This window comes from Stegostoma tigrinum, chromosome 37, assembly GCF_030684315.1.
Source record: "Stegostoma tigrinum isolate sSteTig4 chromosome 37, sSteTig4.hap1, whole genome shotgun sequence".
In the NCBI taxonomy this organism is placed as follows: domain Eukaryota; kingdom Metazoa; phylum Chordata; class Chondrichthyes; order Orectolobiformes; family Stegostomatidae; genus Stegostoma; species Stegostoma tigrinum.
The window spans coordinates 18,243,502-18,260,611 of NC_081390.1; the positions used below are offsets into that span (position 1 = coordinate 18,243,502).

The 17,110-nt window shown below is 45.0% G+C and overlaps 1 protein-coding gene across 22 annotated transcripts in view; it reads left to right on the forward strand.

The window, feature by feature from the left end:
• zmiz1a (zinc finger, MIZ-type containing 1a) overlaps positions 1 to 17,110 on the forward strand; it is a 467,693-nt gene that overhangs the window by 253,263 nt on the left and 197,320 nt on the right. Inside the window, exon 1 of one of the 22 annotated variants that reach the window (XM_059640383.1) lies at positions 4,090 to 4,233. The exons of the other annotated variants lie outside the window; for them this stretch is intronic. The gene's annotated coding sequence lies outside the window, so the exon portion shown is untranslated. Of the gene's footprint in view, positions 1 to 4,089; positions 4,234 to 17,110 lie in introns of those variants that run through there. 22 annotated transcript variants of the gene reach the window in all.

Consider the following 17,110-nt stretch of genomic DNA (forward strand, 5'->3'; position numbering starts at 1 on the left):
GTATTAGCTTTGGAAATTAAATTGAGATTTTCAGTCCAAGCGTAGTTCTTTTAAGCAAATGATAAAATTAGTGGTTGTGTGTTAATTCTAAACTGGGTCAAGTTTCTTACTTATTCAGCACTGCTCATCTTGTCTTCAGGTCTTTCCCTGGATTCCCCAATCCAATCACCTCCACCCTGATGACCACTCCCACATGTCTTCAGTCTCCCTGACCACCCACTTTCCTTTCCTCCTCTGCTTTTGGTGACAATGCATTGAACCGCTTTAACCCAGCTCTTAACAGCAATGCCTTTACTTCATAAGTCATTAATTAGTTATGAAGTACCCTGGGCTGTGTTGAGAGTATGAATAGTCCCATTATAAAATTAAGTGCTCTTGCCTGTCATCCACTCCTCTTCCCATCGCTGCTGTTAGCCTATAGAAACTTGCTCAGTCCAGTTTGCAGTGACTTCTAGTCTTTTTGTTCATGCCTCAGTCTGTGATTCCTTACACTTTGTAGACAACTGTCTGTGGTATTTTGCATTAAAGATCCTAAATAAAAACACCTCAGTGTTGTGATGCTGGTAGAAATAAATTAAATATTATTTTAGTTCAGTTCTGAGGATTGTGGCCTCCGACAGTACAGGAGTTTTGCAGGAGAATGGGACACCCATCCAGTGCAGTGTTATTTTAATTACAGATACAGTATCTTTTTATTTTCACTGACCCCCTCTGCAGCCTTTAGAAACAGATTAGTTTCAAGCTTTATTGCATTTGGGAGGCAAATTAAAACCCATTTAGCCTCTTGGCATCATTACGACATTAGCATTGTGAAAGGTCTCCACACAGTTCACTATTAATGACTGGGATAAGAGATGGTGCAGAATGTGTAAATATTTAAAAGCACTGCAGCATGCACTGTATATGTATGTGTCTTTGAGAAATTAATTAAGCCTCTGCTACTCTGTAAAATATAGAGTGCTGCAGCGATCAATGTTTCTACCTGTTTTGAGGTGTTCCAAGTGCTGGTGTTCACCCAGCTGTAAACTGATGTGTGAAAAGGGGTCAGATTTCCTTCCAGTTCCATTAATTCTCTCCACACTATTATCCCTTGCTCCTTTCTCCAAGCTTTCTTGCACAGAATTAAGATCTTTTTTACCACAAGGGTTTTAGCCCAATGGTCAGCTCTCTGGTTCAGCATTAATTCTCAACAGTTGACTTCTGCATTAACTTGGGTAAGGTCGCTGACTGAAGTAGCTATGCTCGTCCTTGTCCTCCAGTCTTCCCCTGGTCTCCCCAAACAGTCTTCACTCTGAATACCCCTCCCATGTGTGTCCCTATCCTCCTGGAGATGGTGCATTTTGAGTAGCTGTCCTCTCATGTCACATTTGAAGTTCTTCATTTGATTGATGGCAGTGACAGACATTGTGGACCATTCCATTTTCCTTGCTAGGACCCACCATTATTGCTGAACGGAACAGCGATCGTAAAGTCATTCAGCACAGAAAGTGGCCATTTGATCCACTGAGCCTATGCTAGCTCTTTGAAAGGGTTATCCAGTTAATCCTACTTAGCTGCTTTTGCTCACCATCTCCTTTTCCAACTGCCCTTTTGGGGGCTACTCAGGAATCTGCTTCCATCGCCCTCTTGGATAATGCATTCCAGATCCCAAACATTCACTTTTTACCCCTCATCTACATTTTCTTTCCCAATATCTTAAATTGGCCATTATCCTCCTGCTGGTGGAAACACTTTCTTCTAGTTTTCCAGCTTGAGCTTCTGTTTATTTCAAGAACTTCTTGAGTTCTTTATCTACACTTCCCCAGTGGTATTCTGGTAAACCTCCTCTGCATTCACTCCAACGTTGTGTCGTCTTTCAGAATTGAACAAACTGCTCCATTGTTGAGATTTCAAACTGAAACCCAAGGTATACTTGGCCCTTTTTCTCAGGGTCTTTGAAGTCAGTCAGAGAGACTGAAGGCAGAAGTCAAAACCCAGCAGTCTGAAGCGTCTCATTTGTCACGTCCCATGATGGCTTCTGGCCAAATGTTGCAGAGAGCAAGTAAACCCAAGGATAAAAACACTCCTTGGATACAGAGGGGAGTTTCACAGAGCTGTCGAGCACAGCACTGTACCTGAAAAGATTCCTTGAGCTGCTTTAGAAGGGAGTCTGCTATATCTGTGGATGGGGAACGTACAGTGAAAAAGAGGAAATGCAGGAGTGCGGGACTAAGCCGTGATCTTTCAATGAGCCAGCAGCAGTTCAATGGACTGAAAGCTTCATTACATGTTGTAAGTTGGTATGATCACCCACAAGGCGCAGTTGATCCACCCTGGTGTTTGTGTTTCACACGAGCTCATCCTGCCCTACTTTATCTCGGTTTCAATCCCAATCCACAGGTTAGAGAACAAACACAGAGGCTTACACTCCAGTGCAGCACTGAGGGACTACTGCACAACTGGGGATGCTCTTATGGATGAGTTATGACAGGGAGAGGAATGCTCAGTGATCATAAATTTAAATGCGTTTACTCTTTTCAAGCAAGTGTCCATGGCTTGACTTGAAAAAATCTCAGATGGTAACATTAAGAAACATGCCTCAGCAGTCTGTTTAGTACGCAAGTTGCTTCTAAAACAATGTGTTTGACTTATTAGCAACAACCCATTTGTTGTGACTCCTTAATATTGACTAGGCCGGTTCCTGTGATTGTTGAGGGAGGTTGCCCAATGATGAGAGATTGAGTAGACTCTGGGGCTTAGCAGAATGAGAGGTGATCTGATCTAATCAAATCTAATTTAATCTAATTAAAAGAAAACTTAATGTGAAGAAAATGTTTCCAGAGGAATCCAGCGCAGTGGTAGTGTTCCTACCTCTGGACTAGAAGGCCTGGGTTCAAGCCTCACCTGCTCCAGAGTGAAATAACTCCATACAGGCCGGTATCCCATCACCAAGTCCCCCTTTATTTACACATGGAGAGTCCTTGATATTGATTCAACTTCGTCAGAGACAGCTCCGAGTGAATGGAAGTCTGACATTCCTAAATAAAAACCGAAAGAACTGTGGATGCTGTAAATCAGGAACAAAAGCAAAGTTGCTGGAAAAGCCCAGCATGCCCGGCAGCATCTGTGAAGGGAAAAACAAAGTTAACGTTTCAGGTCTGGTCACCCTTCCACAGAGGATGGGTCTGTTCTGAAGAAGGGTCACTAGACCCAAAACATTAACTTTGTTTTTGTGTCTGACATTCCTGTTTATATCTGTCAGCCAGGGCTCCCTGATTGGACCAGGTTAACAGCCTCATTCAGGGAACTCATATTCTATAAGGTCCACTTGGCTGACCTCATTACAATTAGTAGACAGACAGGGGTGGCACAGTGGCTCAGTGGTTAGCACTGTTGCCTCACAGCACCAGGGACATGGGTTCAATTCCACCCTCGAGCGACTATCTGTGTGGAGCTTGCGCATTCTCCCTGTGTTTGTGTGGGTTTCCTCTGGTGCTCCAGTTCCCTCCCACTGTCCAGAGCTGTGAAGGCTAGGTGGTTTGGCCATGTGTTCAGGGATGTGCCAGTTTGGTAAATTTGTTGTGGGAAATGTGGGGGTCACAGGGACAGGATAAGGGTTTGGGTTTGGGTGGGATGATTTTCAGTGGTTCGGTGAGGACTCAATTGGCCAAATGCCCTCTTTCCACACTGTGTAGGGATTCTGCAAACAGGTTGATTTAAAAACAAAGAGAAAATGTTTTCTTTGGCTGGCAAATGTGCAGCAAACCTTGTATCTTGTAACATTTCAGAACAGCTAACGTGAAGAGGAATAATTAAAGTCTGCTTAGAGGGTAAAATGTTATACTGTTCCCTACTTCAGAAAGGCAAACAAAGATGAAAAGCATGAGTATTGCTTGCTGTCACCGCTGAGACAGCTGCATCTTTTCTTGCTTCTTTCTCTGTGTTTGCACTTAAATAGAAGCATGCTGGGTGCTGACTGGATAAAAATTTTGTGCTTCCATTTCTCTAAGGTTCTGCAGCCAGAACCTCTTTGGTCACAGAAGCAAACAGATCTGCCCTCTTCTGGCAAAACTAGGTTCGTGTTCGAAAGCAAGAGAGTACTGCAACCACACAGTCTGCTAAATGCTCCATTTGCTCTACAGCAGTTGATGTTTTGTACCGGTCCATCATCTGACAGTGCCCTGAATTAATAAATACTGCATTGGATCTCAGCAGTGAAGCTGGCCCGTTATCATTAGTCTAAAAATCGAATGTGTGAGTAGATAATACTGTAACCTCTGAGATATGCCAGTGCTTTATTGTGCATTTTAAAATATTATCGTAAAATGTAAAATGCTGCCTTGAGACCAGGAATAACCTGATTGTAACAGTCACCTTTCGGACATTACTGTGACACAGCTCTGACTTGTGAAAACAAAGAATTCTTTAAACAAGACGGCCAATCGCGACAGGATTCTGCCTGATGTCATGTTCCCAGACAGTTAGCAGCAATGATGTTTAATGCTTTTTGGCAAACAAGTTAATCCAGCTTTCTCGGAGATTCTGAGCAAGAGGTTCAGCAGTTATTAAAAAGATATTAACCTTTATGTTCAAGTGCATTTAGCTGGGGTACTGGTGTGTATACCGATGCATTTTTTCCCTGGAAGGTAATGTGTTATTCATGCTGCAACAATGGCAGCAGCAGTGGGAAAGGACTGCTCTCGGAATTGGCAGGCAGCCATTGCTCGTTAAATCAAAGGTTCTTTCCTTTGTCTTGATAGCAAGGGCACCAGTTACATGCAACTTTGGTTGGTGCAGTTCAGCCCATCCGTCTAGTCCCTGCTCTCTGAATGCACAGAACTAAAGCTAAGCCAGGAAACCTCGCCTCTGACAATAATTCCTATGAAGGGTTTGCCGCTGTTGGATCTAGATTTCAAAACATGTTTGTTTGGACTGTGTGTTTTTTTTTAAATTTCTGGCCCTGAGCCTCTTATTTTCGTCATTGCAGGACTTGCAAGTTCTAATATCCCAAGGCGGCAACAAGCGAAAAACTGTGGGTGTTACAAATCTGAAATAAAAACAGACCCTGCTGGAAAATACTGAGTTGGGTTGGCAATGTGAAAGCAAGTTTGTAACATAGGAGCATGAAAAATGGGAGCTGAAGTGGGCCATTTGGCTCTTCGAGCTAACTCTACCTTTCAATACGATCATGGCTGATCGTCCAACTTAACAACCATGTTCCTGCTTTCCCTCCTATCCTTTTATCGCTTTAGCCTGAAGTACTATATCCATCTCCTTCATGAAATGTTCTGGTCTCGGCCACTTTCTGTGGTAGCAAATCCCGCTGGCTGACCACTTGTTGGGTGAAGACATTTCTCCCCCTTCTCACTCCAAAATGGTTTAGCCTGGAACCTCAGGCTGTGACTGCCCTCGCTATTGGAAACGTCCTCCAGCCTCTCCCCTGCCTGGGTCTGTTCAGGTTCAAGTTTCAGAGGGAGAAGGAGGTTTGATGCAGGGCAATAGCTGAGGACAGAGCAAATCAGCTGAAGGACATGACACGTCATGAGGAAATGGTTTATTTTGGCACAGTGAGTAGTGATTCTTTTTTTCCCCTCATGGGAGGTGGGCATTACTGTCTGCACATCCCTAATGGTCCTTGAACTGCTATTTGTGCAGCATAAGTGCAGTTTGGAGTCAGCTATATTTCTGTGAGTCTGGAATCACGTGGATGTAGAACAATTAAGGGGCTGCACATTTCCCTCGTGGCTACTGGTGCACCAGCTGGGGTTTTACAGCAATTGATGACAGTTACCATGGTCACCATCACTAATGTCACCTTTGGTGGCTTCAGTGTTGCCTTGATGGGATTAGAAACTGTCTTCCTGGAGCATTTGACCAGCGCAGTGACATGACCACCACACCACCATCTCTCCAGTTTAAGAATGGGAGAGGCAGCTTCAACTCAAAACAGATTGGACTGATTCTTTAAGGGAGCAGAGAATTTGAGCAGTGTTGGCTAAAGAGCAGGGGAGTGGTTATTTTCCTGGTTTTAAAAAAAATCAAAGATTTTATGCAATAATTAAGGAAAGGAGTTGCCCGTACAGCTCTTCGAGCTTTTTCAGCCATTCGTTTTGAATCTCTGTCGTAACTCTGTCTATTCCCAATTCCTCAAGACCTCCCACCCCTGCCTAGCGAGAACCGTCAAACGCCTTTTCAACATTTCAATCGACCCCAAGCCTCAACGGTTTTCTGTGGGAAGGATTCTTGAGGCACTCCGCGTGCAGACAGGCTTCCTGATTTTTCCATTGCCCAACTGGGGGAAAACTGGCATCTTCCTACAGGATAATGAAATGTGAGGCTGGATGAACACAGCAGGCCCAGCAGCATCTCAGGAGCACAAAAGCTGACGTTTCGGGCCTAGACCCTTCATCTGATGATTTCATTTCATTATCTTGGATTTTCCAGCGTCTGCAGTTCCCATTATCACTGATACAATTTTCCTACAGGAGTTGTCCCAATGTTGAGCCATCCTGCCTGTTAGCTTCTCAGGTTCTTAAGGTAGTGAGAACTCATTGACAATTGTGGGTGTGAAACCAGTCTTTGTTCACAGCATTTGGTGAACATAGACACTGACTGATCGTTTGTCTCTTTCTTTGGAACCAGGTCTTGTCTCTGTGCTCAATAAGCACTACTTTCACCACCAGAAACTCTCTTCATTAAACCTGCCTCTGAAGCTTTTCATTGTGCTGTTGGCTTTCGCAAATGTCATTAGCTCCCTGTCTTTTTACTGTGCTTATTTTCCATTTTGAAGCAATCTTTAGCTTGCTTTTCACGAAGGGAAGATTGTGCATTATGTGTAACAAAATGATGAACTGTTTATTTTTAAAAATCTCTAGCACGTAAGACAGGGAGACAATAATCTGTTAATTGACAGAGATTCCAACCCAACCACCCACTGATTGCGTGGAGGATGCTGAGGAAGGGCAACCAGACCCGAAACATTAACTCTGTTTTTTTTTCCTTTTTCTTCACAGAAGCTGCTAGACCTGCTGAGCTTTTCCAGCAACTTCTGTTTTTTGTTACTCCCACCTAGAAGGCTGTTTAGCTCAGGAATGAACTGGATGCTTCAAAGCAGATGGAAAACAATTGTTACATTTCTGTTTACTTGAAATTGATGCACTGCTCTCTCTCCTTGGTAGCTTGACTCGAGTTGGCAAAACGAGAATGAAGTTTTGGCAGAGGGGGATGCTCAGTGACACCTCATTATCCCCGTTAAATCCACAACTGCCCAGTGCCTGGTGTGCATGACTCCCACAAGTATCAATAAATGCCTGCAGCAGAAACATTTGTCAGTTTAGTTCTGAGCTACCACCCCTGGATTTATTGACTCCACGGAAGAGCAAAGAGCTGTGTTATTTTTCATTTTCGATGGTGGAGACGACTTCTCACTTTTTGGAGTTTTGGAACTCCGCCGTGTCCTTCCTTCTCAAAGCTTTGCATATGGTCTAAGTCTCCAGTGAGGGTGGGCGGGCAGTGATCAAGGACATGTACCTAACTGTCCATCTCCCTTTCCCAAGTCCTGGGAACTGAGGCCAATTCTGGCACTAGAAAGGAGACTCGACTGAAGACCATTCCACTGTATTGGCTCGGTCCCACTTGATGTTTTGCAGGGTGGGAGGGGTTTTGTGGATGCTGCAAAATATAACGGGGAGGATGGGGGATCGTTGAGGAAACCAATTTTACCCAGAGTGCCTACAAATATTATATTAATTCTGCCTCTGGTGTTGTCATCTGGGATATCTCTGAATCCCAGGTTGGCATTTGGGATATCTCTGAATCCCAGGTTGGCATTTGGGATATCTCTGAATCTCAGGTTGGCATTTGGGATATCTCTGAATCCTATGTTGATCTGAAACCTTCAAAATGCACTGCCAAATTTTTGTGAGCTGAAGGTTTCTGTGGAGAAAAGGGAACACAATAGAGTTTTACTACAGACAGAAGGCCTTAATTCACTAAATAAAATCTGGAATTGAAAGTAAAACTATCACCAGTTGGTGTCCCATCTGGTTCCTGTTGTGAAGGCAGTCTGCCATCTGTACTTGTTCTGGCCTGGCCGACGTGTGACTCCAGACCCACAGCAATGTCATTGACTCCTAACTGCCTTCCAAAATAGCCGAACCAGTCGAATCAGCTCGAGGGTATATAGGATGAAGAACAAATGCTGGCCTTTGTGACTCCCACCTTCTGTGAGCAAATAGAATCAGCTTGAGGGGCTGAGTGGCCTACTCCTGAGTGTGTGCCCCTGTGCGTGGTCAACTGCATTTGCTGAGGAGGGCGATTGAGCTGCATTTGACCCTTGGGTTACGGAGCAAAGAGAGCAGCTTGATTCAGCTCTCACGGGTGACGCTGGAATGAGTGAAATGGCTGAGGAACATTTAATAAATGCATGTCAACCCAACATGAGCCACAAATTCAATGTTCCTGTGTTGCAAACCAATTCCGCCCACCCTGCCTCTTTTAAACGTTGCTCCAGGGTCACTGGCCCTTTGTGAAATCTCGGCCTAGTGTGGCCTTTGTTCATGTACAATGCTTGATGTCGAGTATTGAGAGACTGTGAAACCACAGAGGATGTTGTGGGAATATTCTTCTCTGCCCAGTTGACCACTATGCCCAACCACAGCACGAGGGCCAGACTGGGTCACCGTTTGGCTAACCAGTGCTGCCCATGCTCTTTTCACCGCAGGCAGCAGCGCCTGCCGAGGTTACTGTGTGGGGTTAAGCTCAGCAGTCCTGGCCCAGGTTAAACCTGAGACCAGCCTGGTCAGGATCGCTGGTGTCCCTGTTAGATCGATGAACGATCAGCAGCTTTTGTGGTCCACAAATAGAGCACTGAATTGGGAGGAGGGGGGAGGGGGAAGGTGGCCAACCCCTTTCACACCCCGGAGTTCGGGGAGGGAGGACAGAAATAAGATTCTGTAACATAAGATGAGTAGCATCATGGTTTGGCCTCGGCAGCAAACAGCTTGAAAAATGACAGCATCCTTGAAATGCCACTTCTGCGCCATCCAAGAATATCTATCCACATTATAGTTGTAGACTTCTCCTAGGTAAAGCTGTGCTGCTTCCAGGTTTGAGAGTCATAAGGATATTGGTCCTACAAATGAAACCAGGTTGACTGTGGCAGTGTGACTGGCTGGAGTCCAGGGTCACAGAGCAGAGGTCAATGGTTTCAAGACCATTCTGAACTCAAACTGATATCACCCTGGGAATACTTTTTTTTAATCCTGAAGCAAAACACTGGAAATCTGAGGCACAAATAGAAAGTTCTATAGAATAAGCCACCAGGTCTCTCAGCAGCTAAGAGGGTGAACAGAGTTAATGCTTCACGTCTGTTGACCTTGCATTGGATAGATTCAAACAGTAACCTCTCATTCTTGTTCGTGCTGTTGTGCTCCTGCCAGGGGTTATACTGGCACAGGGTGCCAGCTTCATCCTTTTTTTTTACATCATCCACCAAAACCCCTCTGCTACTGCGCTGTCAGAGCATTGCCCAACAAGGCTTTGGTGGAACAAATGCAGAGGGAACCCAGCAGGTCTGGCAGCATCTGTGGAGAGCGAAATGAATTAACTTTTTAAAACCTAGCGTGGCTGTTCCTTCAGAACTGAGTGACAGAGTGTGTGAATCATAGAATCTCTACTGTGTGGAAGCAGGCCCTCCGAACAGCAATCTGCATAGACCCGACACCTCCTACCCCTGAATTCCTCATGGCTAACCCACCCTAAACACTATGGGCAATTTAGCATGGCCAATCCACCTAAGCTGCACATCTTTGGACTGTGGGAGCAAACCGGAGCACCCAGCGGAAACCCACGCAGAGAGAACGTGCAAACTTCGCACGGTCAGTCACCAGAGGTGTGGGGCAGCAGTGCTAACCATTGAGTCACCGTGCCACTCCAGCACTAGCAATTCTGAAGAATTGGGCTGTGCTGCCCTCTACATAGCCCTCTCTCAAGAAAATCTCTAACTTTTCAGCCTTGAAGAAATGGCCAAAAACGCTAATGTTTTCTTTCTTTTCTGAATGTCACATGTTAGATTATTTTCGCATTTGTTTTCAAGCACATCTTCCTTTGTTGCAAGGACTGCGTATTGAACCCCAAGCAAGCATCTTTGAATCCACGTTTCAAAGGCCTTCAGCTTTTTATTCCAGAGTTATAAATTCATTCATTCTGAATTCTGCAACTCCCGTGGTGGGATTCAAAGTAGTGCTTCTGGAGAATTCGCCTGAGTTCTTGAGTTTTAGTCTAGTAACGTAGCCACTATGCTACTGAAACCACTGATCCTTCCCTGAAATAATGCATAAAGTCAGGAGTTGCAGAGGAATCTTGTAGCATTAACTAGCCTGCTAATGTTATACCATCTAGAGTTCACACATGGGATGTATGGGAGGCTAGAGACTTTGGTTTTGTATCCCAAGGCTCTGAATTAGGTACAGGAGGGAGGATGTGTCTGGTATTGGGACGGGAATGACATCAGATTTAATTCCTTGCTCACTGTGAAAACCCGTCACTAAATTGCAGGTGAGTTCCCTGCAGTATTGGAAAATTGTAGGCCTGCTAAGTGTCCATTGTCTGCCTAGAGTGAAAATCAAGCCCGCAGTCTGTCTATGGGTATATGTGCACAGTACATTGTACTGTCTATTGGGGATACGCGTTCTAAGCCCAATTCTGTGACTGAACATGACGAAACCACGTTTACCAGCTTAAAAATACAGGATTGGGAGCTAGGATTTTGAATTTGTGGGAAATTGGAACACGTGGGAGGGCCCTGCAGGAGGACCAATTGAATTAGTGCAGTAATTGTTGGCAGGCAAATTAAGGCCTACTGTTGCAATCTCACAAGCAAGATCGCCATAAAAATCCATTTCGATGGAGACCCCTGCCCTTGAGGCTATCCAGGTGGTTCTCAGTGTGAAACCCACACAGCAGTAAATCTCTGCATAACCAACCTCAAAGTTTTTGGGCTATTTCAGCTGCTGTTGTCAGCAGCAATATCTACATGAAGCGAGTGTGTGGTACAGAGGAGTCCTTGGTCTGTCAGAGTTTGTGTGGCATGTTTGTGAGACAGTTGGTGAAAGGGCATGGTGGGGTGGGAGGATAAAATAGCAAGTGAGGACGAAAGTACATGCAATTAGAATGCCTTTCAAGCCCTCAGGAAACCATAAAATGCTCTCTGCTGATGAATCACTCTTTGAAATGTGCTGGAGCTAAAGCTGTAAACAGCAGTGAGATGGGTGAACGTTTCTGAGTAAAATGTGACATGTTCCATTTGGTTAAGAAGATTGGGAAAGAAACATATTATCTAAATGGGAAGAGATTCCAGAGTCATAGGGATATGCAACATGGAAACAGACCCTTCGTTCCAACTCGTCCTTGCCGACCAGATATCCTATGTAAATCTAGCCCCATTTACCAGCATTTGGCCCATGCCTGTCTAAACTCTTCCTATTCATGTACCCATCCAGATGCCTTTTAAATGTTGTAACTGTACCAGCCTCCACCACTTCTTCTGGCAGCTCATTCCATACATGCACCACCCTCTGTGTGAAGAAGTCACCCCTCAGGTCCCTTTGATATCCTTCCTCTCTCACCTTAAACCAATGCCCACTGTTTTGGACCCTCCCACGCCAGGGAAAAGACCTGGCCTATCTGCCCTATCCATGCCCCTCATGATTTTATAAACCTCTATAAGGTCATCGCTCAGCCTTAGATACTCCAGGGAAAACAGCCCTGGCCTATTCAGCCTTTCCCTCTGTCTCAAACCCTCCAACCCTGGCAGCATCTAGTAAATCACTGTGGGGTGAAAATATTTTTCCTCGTGTTGCCGTGTCTCCTTTTGTCAGTTGGTGTTTCAGTCCCTCCATTGGGAACATTTTGTTTCCTATTTCCTTTGTCGAGCCTCTTCCTGGTTGTGAATGCCTTGAGTGTGATGAACGATGCAAGCCCCCCCACCCCTCTCCCACCTAAAGTTCCCCATGTCGAAGCCCTAAGCATTTATAATCTATCTCAGATGATTGCAACCAATATTGTGTTTGTTGATGTTATGAACAGGGTTAGGCTTTAAGCGGTTTATCATTATCAGGGTCTTGATCATGTTATCTCCGTTGTAATCAACCCCTCCTCCCAGCTGTCTTGTGTGTTGCGAAAGGCTGTTTCAATTTTACTTCGTATGAAATAAAAAAACAAAATTAAAACTTTGATGGCTGAGCCGTTTCATGCCAAATGTGATGAGGTCGCCAAAAAGTCCTCCATCCACTTGCAAGGTAATCAATAACTAGAGAATGGGAAATGACACTCCACATTCGTAAATTGACTATTTAATTGAGTAAACTTCCACTAAATCTATACATTTTCTAGGTTTAAATATAAATGAATGTTCCCCATTTCAGACAGTTGTTCATTATTCAGCCTCTTAGCTTGTTCTTCACAGCAGCCATTAATAATCCCATTGGCTTTTATTCCAGGACCTATTTGCTATTTATTTTTTTCCCAGCCTCTACCCTATCACTGTTTTTTTTTTCTCTCAGCAGTATAAAACCAATCACATTTCATGTTCTGAAGAAGAGTTAGTAACAATGCTAGACATTAACTCAGTTTTCTTTCCATTGATGATCTCTGATCCACTGAGTATTTCCAACCTTCTGCTTTTGTTGCTACAAATAAACTCTCTGCTGCCCTCCCCTTCTTAGAAAAGAAAAGAAAAATCCCAACTGTTACTGCAATTTTGGCGAATGACATGATATTTTGCTGGAAGATGGAGGTGATTCTGTCAAAAACTCAAGAAGGTTAATGCACAGAACGACTTTTGTCAGTTTCATCGATTAGAGCCACTGAGATGTGACAGGAGCAGGAGAAGCCTGGAGGGATTGAAATGTTGGGTATGGGGCAGAGATGAACATTGGATAAAAAAGTGGTAACTTTTGAGAGAAAGGGCTGGTGGAGATGAATGTTAAGTTTGCAAAGTTCGAAGGGTCAAGGTGTGTTTGTTTGATGGTGGTTTCGAAATGAGAGGGGTCCTGGACCCAGGATGTGGAATTGTTTGTAATGTCGGCTTGCATAAGTCCCAGGAAGGTGCCTGGTGTGAATCATGTCAGGAGAGGAGGTGACAAAGTGAGCTTGAAGAGAAAAAAGTTTGAGAGGGATGTGATAGCGTGGCTTTGTGAAGAACTTCTGACCTCATTTTACACCAGGTATGGAGGGAGGAACATTTTTCCACCGAACCCCTGCAGTGTGGAAACAGGTCACCTGGACCACAGGTCCACACTGACCCTCTGCAGGGCATCCCACCCACACCCATCTCCCTGGGACCCTACATTTCCCACAGCTAATCCTTAGCCTACACTTCACCGAACACAATGGGCAATTTCCCATGGTCAGTCTACCTAACCTGTATAGCCTTTGGACTGTGGGAGGAAACCGGAGCACCTGGGGGAAACCCACACAGACACAGGGAGAATGTGCAAACTCTACGCAGGCAGCCGCCCGAGGGTGGAGTCGAACCAGGGGCCCTGGTGCTGTGAGGCATTGTTACTAACCACTGAGCCACCGCGCCACCCTTTCCTCAGCTTCCCAACTCCTTTAACTTCTTCTCAAGCAACGGTTGCTACTTGCACACCCTCAATATGATATGAATTAAGCCAGGACACCAAGTGAAAGAACAGATTGTTCTGAACAACACAAGAGTTGGCAAGCCTTGGACTCAGAATTGTTTTTCTGTCTCAGGGTTGTGCAACTCTGAGCACTCTGCCTCAGGAGGAGGTGGAAGCAGGGTCGTTGAATAATTTTAAGGCGGAAGTAGATAGATTCTTGTTAGGTTCTTCTTGTGATCCAACTTTTCATAATCCAAACCCTGAACCTTCTATTATATATTTCCTGTAAAATAAATGGAAACAATGGCGTTCAAATCATGTACATCTTCAACATTTTTGATGTATCCCAGGCAATGTCGATATTGAAAAAAGTTTCTCATCTTGTTCCTTTACTACTACAACCTGTAACATGGAATGGCACAGGCCCTTTGGCCCACGATGTTGTGCCAACCTATTACCGTACGCCAGGATCAAACTACCTGCCCACCCTACATTTTACCGTAGTGTATATTCAAAGCTTTAAGGGTTTCTCTGGGTTATTCAGAAATATTGAAAGGTTTATAAAATCATGAGGGGCATGGATAGGGCAGATAGGCCAGGTCTTTTCCCTGGCATGGGAGGGTCCAAAACAGTGGGCATCGGTTTAAGGTGGGAGAGGAAAGATATCAAAGGGACCTGAGGGGCAACGTTTTCACGCAGAGGGCGGTGCATGTATGGAACGAGCTTGGCTTTTGGGCATGGCTTGCCTGCTTAAGGCGGCATAACACTGTGGGTGGCTGGTAGGGGGCAGGGTCGATCAAGGGTGGGTGGGCCACACACTGTTGCGAGGCTTAAATCCGTTACTGCGGGGGAGGAAGCTGCCAGAGATAAATATATCGACCACGAGCCATCCCCTATTGCGAAAGAAAGCGAACAACACAATGGAAGAAGCAATCACACCAGATTTGCTCCTTTCTCAGTGGGTGGTAATGAGCTTCAGATTGCAGTTCAGGAACAGACATAAATCCTTTGGCCACCACTCCCAAAAGAACACAGTTCCATCGAAGGGGCATTGGTTCAGAAGCACGGTGTTTCTCTAATGAGCATTAAAAAATTACAGTGACTATACTATTCTGTTGCAGCCGCAGAGGGGTCCCCCTTTTCCATACAAAAAGATAAAAGAAAAACTCGTGTGGCCTGTCAAGAAAATTCACAGCCTCAGGGCTTTTGTGAAGAGCTGTCGATGGTAGTTTGCTTCTTAAACTTGTTTCTGACAGGTAACAATTTCCTGTGCAGCTCCAGATACAAATTAATGGTGTTGTTTGATAAAGCAGCACAGTGCACATGAACGATATGTGTGCAGGCTTGGAGGAAAGATGCAAGCTCTCATCTCACCCTGCCTCCTCCTCATCTCTGTCTCTATCTCAGCAGCAACCAGGGAAAAAAGACACAAAAGATAGTAAAGGTAGATATGCATAGAACATAGAATGTAGAACACTACAGCGCAGTACAGGCCCTTCAGCCCTCGATGTCATGCTGACCTGTGAAACCAATCTGAAGCCCATCTAACCCACACTATTCCATTATCATCCATATGCTTATCCAATGGCCATTTAAATGCCCTTAAGGCTGGCAGGTCTACTACTGTTGCAGGCAGGGTATTCCACGCCCTTACTACTGTCTGAGTAAAGAACCTATGCAGTCATCGATTTCGTCTCTTTCCCCACCACCCCATCTTGTCAGTCAGTGTTTGTTGTATAGATAAATACAGCTCTTCCCTACACTATGCTGAAAGGGTATGAATACAGATGCTGTTCAAATGCCTCTCTGTTAGCCAGAAAATAAGACAGCTGCTGCTTCTTCTGGGTTTCTGCTCAAGAAGAGTTTCAAATGTTTTGTATCAGACCCTAACCGGTTGGTGCAAGAGAAAGAGGAAGGGAGTGGCTGGGCACTCTGGTTGTCACCTTGTGCCCTGGCATGTGATTCCAGGCAGATGCATGTGGCAACAAGCTGTAGAGCTGGATGAACACAGCAGGCCAAGCAGCATCAGAGGACCTGTGCTACCTGTTGGAAGGGAACTGTAGCTAATATTCACTGCATTGCCGTTGCTAGTGATGACTAGTTTCTAGGAAAGGTTGATGGTGCTCTCTCAAAAAGCGGAGCTGTTTCACAATGGCCAGCTTATTAATTTATTTCCTTAACCATTTCATTTTGAGCTTACAGGCATTATTGTATACTGTTGAAGATTGCTGTTTCATTTGACCAGTTCTTGAGGCGCACAGTTAAAATAGACAATGATGAGGAGTGTCACTGGCAGGAACAGAACCTGTGCAGGAGACCCGACTGCATTTCTAAACAATTGCCTGAACCATACAACCATGACAATAGGTGCAACTGTGTCTGTCACGGCCTCAAAACACGAAGCATTCAGTTAATGGCCAAATACACTCATTGGTTACAGCCACACATCTTAACAGATTGTGTCACATATTATTGAGGAGGAATTCAGAAGCAGAATCATCTGTGTGCACACAAATGTCAGACTTAGCTCAACCAGGCTCTGCAGGTACTAGCCTGTGATACAGTGTCTGAATTGGATGAGACCCAACTGTGTGACTATTTCAAGATAGCAAAGTGTGGAGCTGGATGAACACAGCAGGCCAAGCAGCATCTTAGGAGCACAAAAGCTGATGTTTTGAACCTAGACCCGTCATCAGAAAAAGCTTTTTCTGATGAAGGGTCTAGGCCTGAAACATCAGCGTTTGTGCTCCTAAGATGCTGCTTGGCCTGCTGTGTTCATCCAGCTCCACACTTTGTTATCTCAGATTCTCCAGCATCTGCAGTTCCCATTATCTCTGTGTGAATACTTCTTCTGGTTCCCTTTCTTTCTGACCAGCATGTACCTATATACCGAGTCTGTCAATTCATTCCAGAAGCTTGTTTCAGAGATAGTAGGAACTGGAGATGCTGGAGAATCTGAGACAACAAGGTGTAGAGCTGGATGAACCCAGCAGGCCAGGCAGCATCAAAAGAGCAGGAAGGCTGACGTTTCAGGCCTAGACCCTTCTTCAGAACGTCAACCTTTCTGCTCCTCTGATGCCTCTTGGCCTGCTGGGTTCATCCAGTTCTACACCTTGTTATCTCATTCAAGAAGCTGCTCCTTTTCCAAAGTGTTTTGAAGAGCGAACATGTCTGGATTTAGCCTTTCTTGCTCATTTTCTTTGCTGAGACACTTGGCTTGTTTCTGGGTGCAGTTAGTTCCACAGGCAATAGATTACCCTGGTCCACCTTGCCTGGGCTGCCAGGGTGCTTCTGAGGAACTTAGCGTTGGAGTATTAGCAGGCTCTTAAGACCATGATGACAGTCACATTCCTGTCTGTCGACCACACCATTATCCCACCCATTCACTGCTGGTGCCTCTCAACCTTGAGGCAGTAGGTAGCTGCATAAAACACAGGTGTAGAAGATTAAGACATCCCTGCTTCTTCACTGCACACAATAGCAGCAGTTATCATCTGATTAACATT